At 38.7% G+C, this 3,989-nt stretch overlaps 1 pseudogene; it reads left to right on the forward strand.

Moving 5' to 3' along the window:
- The first annotated feature begins 254 nt into the window (after positions 1-254).
- On the forward strand, positions 255-1,364 carry LOC131811020 (probable ATP-dependent RNA helicase DDX10; annotated as a pseudogene).
- The last annotated feature ends 2,625 nt before the right edge of the window (positions 1,365-3,989 follow it).

A 3,989-nucleotide genomic window follows, 5' to 3' on the forward strand; every position in this document is an offset into this window, starting at 1 on the left:
GGAAGCCTGCTTCCCTCTCTCTCTCTCTCTCTCTCTCTGCCTGCCTCTCTGCCTACTTGTGATCTCTGTCTGTCAAATAAATAAATAAAATCTTAAAAAAAAAAGTTGTTTTAATAAATAATGCTTTGGTTTTAGTACATAGTTTATCAGAACTATTTATACTCTTAACACGCATGCACGCACGCACACACACACACACAAACTCATAGAGATTTAAGGGGGTTTTACATCTTGTTGACTAAAAATCATATGTCTGGGTTTGTGATAAAGAAAAATACAGCACCACTGTCACTTTGGAAGAGGCCTGCATAGTTTGAGAGCTACAGCAAAAAATGAATGTATTATATTCCACTTTAAGAAGCCACCTCAAGAAGAAGAGTATTGTCTTTTTCTTCAGTTATAAAGAGATTCAGTATCCATATAGAGTGTTCTTCCAGCTGTGTTCTTCTGTCCTTGCCCCCCATATCTGACAATAGCAGATGATGATAATGGAGATTTATAATGAATCTGTCTGCAAAGGGCAGTGCTCTTTGCTACTGTCATTATAGCCAGGGTCTAGACTTCCAAGCTGTGAACTGGGTTCTTCAAATAAATTGTCCAAAGAATGCCAGCACACATATTCACAGGGAAGGTGGAATGGCAGGGTACAGAAAGGATGGCAAAGCTATATTAATTTTGCTTCTCTCAGAAGAAAAACAGATGGTTCAGAAGCTTCTCATTGCCTGTGAGGGAAATCAGAATCAATCCAGATAAAGTCAGAAATATTTAGAAAATAATCGGAATTGTTTTTAGACCAAGATCAAGATTTAAAAGAAAAGGTTCAAATATATTTGTCCCCTACATTCATTCAACATATCTGATGAAGGATAAAGAAGTATATGCGGTAAGCAGGTTACCTATACCCAAATATGGCCTGTCTCTTGCTCTTGCTGTTGGAGCCACAGGTAAGATTTTTTCAGCAAATGAAGAAAAGGCCCACCAAAGAATTGTTAATGAGTTCAGATAATAAAGTAATTGTGTCAAGAACTGTTCCCTCACCAATGAGGAAGTGGAAGAATTTAGAGCTTATTTCAGTGAAGAAATTTCCATCCTTCAGAAAGGTGAGAAAGGACCAGAAGGGTCAGAGTCCAGACTGGCTAGTGGCATTAGGGATGAAGGGGAAGAATAGAAGATAAATGAGGAGGAAATGGAAGAGAAGCTGGGAAAAGCAAAAGATTGTCAATCTCAATCTGTCACTAACACTGATGAGGCACAGAAGATCAAGAAAGGTCCTATGCTGTTTTTGGATAGAGATGAAGAGAAAGAGACCTGATACTGACTTCTTCAAGGTCAAGTGGCACAGTATCTTTTGGGTTGGACCTTAAAAAGCATAAATAATTATAGAAGAAAGCAGTTTCAAATACAGAGTCAAGAGAAAAATGACCATGGTTGCAGAAACAAATAAGGTAATGAAGAAAAATTCATATATTTAATGTATAAATGATTATACAAAGTTTAAGATTCTATAAATTACAAAAATGTATCTGTTCATTCAATTTACATTTATTTACATTACTTTCATGGGAGAACTTACATGTGCAAATGACTTAGTTCACAATAGCTTCTTAACACCCTATGTAGTGTCTGAAAATTATCTCAAGGGAGTTATTAAATTTCTATAATCAAAAACGTAAATGCAGCCTGAGGAGCCTGTATTTCATAGTAAATATAGAGCTGGGAAGAACCTTAAAATATAGGTGGTCTCTTCTCAGCTGAGAGAATGGAGGTGCAGAAAGGTTAAGTGACCTCGCCGGCATCACACAGAGCATTGATTCCCAGAGGAGTACTGGGACCATGTTACTTCTCCAATAATTCTCTTGTGAATCATTTTATGGCTTGAAGACTCCCTATGCAATAAAAGTTTATTAGCCATGTGTCAGGAACTTTGCTAGGTGCTAGAGTTACATCAATTTATGAGACACAGTCTGTGCCCTAAAGGACATCACAGTCTAATGGTAAAGGTAGACACAACACCTACTATAGAATGTAGTGAGTGAAATGCATACAAAAGAGAAACTTGTAACCCAGCCTTGTGGAGTCACAGCAGGGATATTAGAGAGAGTGAACTCCAATCTGAGTCTTAAAGGATAAGCAGAATTTTTCCAGGCCAGTTGGGGATGGGGGTGGAAAAAACATATGCATAGGAAAGGATTAGCTAGGCAGAGATACACATAAGCAAAAGCAGTTGATATATTGGGGAGGGGTTGAGGTGTAGAGAAAAATATAACCAATTCATTGTTGCTGGAGTCTGAAAGGTAAAGAGGAAGTTAGCAGGAAGTAAGTCTGCATGAGTAGGTCCGAACCTTAAAATGCCCAGTAAGTCATATTTAGAAAATGTGGAGTAATTGGAGAATTTTCTATAGGAGTGTCATGTTGGCTTGTATTTATGGAAACCTGATGCCAGCATGTTCTAAGGAGTCAAGGAACACAGAAAGATTAGCTAGGAAGTTGATGAAATAATTCAGTTTTGAGACTGTGAAGACATGAAGTAGAGCAGAGAAATTAATATGAGGGCAGAGGAGACAGATACAGACAGAGATATATAGATGTCGTGAAAGGTTGGTCACCTGGGTGGCCCAGTCAATTATCATGCATCCAACTACTGGATTCAGCTCAGGTCCTGATCTCAGGGTCATGAGATGGATCCCTGTGTCAGGCTCCACACTCAGCATGGAGTGCTCATATTCATGTGCTCTCTCTGCAAAATAAATAACTAAAATCTTAAAAAGAACTTGTGAAATTTTCTTACTCCCATAATGAGATTTTCTAGGAGAGCAGAGTTTGATCCTCCAATTAGTACTAAAGGAGAAAGTAGGCTTTCTTATCAGCTTGCCTAGATGTGGGGGAGAAGGGGACAGTTGAATGCAGAGCAAGAAAGCTGTCCTTAATCAAACATTAAACATGGGGCCATCCTCTTGATTTACAAAGGGATTGCCTTGCCTTTAGCGGTCAAGCATTACCGAGTAAGATAAATGTCTAGAACCGGCAGTTAAGGTATTTATGTTCTTCAAGCTTAAACTCATCACACATAGATTCCAGTTACGTGGAATATTAAAATCAGGAAATCAAGGTTGCAAAGCCAGTCTAGGACTCAAGAAAGATTTCCATTCCAGAGGGGCAGTGAAGCACTCAAACCAGAAACTAAATACTGAATGTACAAATTCAGCCAAAGGAAGAAACATAAGGAGGTAAGGTTCAAATGCCAAAGCTGCTGCTGATCAGAAGTTCACAAGTGCTCAGGAACTTGGCAGGACTAAGCCTGCAGGTGAAGGTTATTATCAGCTACATCTGGGAGACACCAGAATCATGTCACATTTTCAAGAGCTTACAGCCTCGTTAGTAGAGAGGAAAAGAATTCCTGTGGAACAGTACAGGGCGCATCTTACCGTAAAAGACAACCAAGGCCATGATTGGAATGAAGCCTCGAATTATCAAAGTTCAAATTTAAAGACATCACGCCAAGCTTATAAACCCACATGCCCTATCCTTGTGGTTAATCCAAAGAGGAAAGAGGAGAGGTTTCTCCATTCTTAAGGGCAAGCAGCCTGTCTGAAAAGGCTTGAGAAGAGGATAAAGAATCTTGCTGGGTTTTGTGACAAAACTATGTGCATACAATTGAAATTCTGCTATTCAAAGAAAGCTTAGATAATCACACAAGTAGAATTTAGATTGATATTAAATTCTTTACTTGTTTTCTTTTTCAGAAGTCACAACCTGATCCTTTAAACTTCTGCTTTCACGTAGCAGTTCTTTTCCTAAGCTGACATCCCATAACACAGGGATATTTTCCAAATGTATTTATGCCATCAGTTGAAAAGAATTCCCACCATTAACACACTGTCAAAGACATCATCACGGAAACTGCTAAGTGTTTTTACAGAGTCATGGAACCTCAGCAGTTTATTTGAGAGCCTATTGTGCACATTTGTACCTCAAATATCTCAGCCATA

The sequence above is a fragment of the Mustela lutreola genome, chromosome 1 (assembly GCF_030435805.1).
Source record: "Mustela lutreola isolate mMusLut2 chromosome 1, mMusLut2.pri, whole genome shotgun sequence".
Classification (NCBI taxonomy): domain Eukaryota; kingdom Metazoa; phylum Chordata; class Mammalia; order Carnivora; family Mustelidae; genus Mustela; species Mustela lutreola.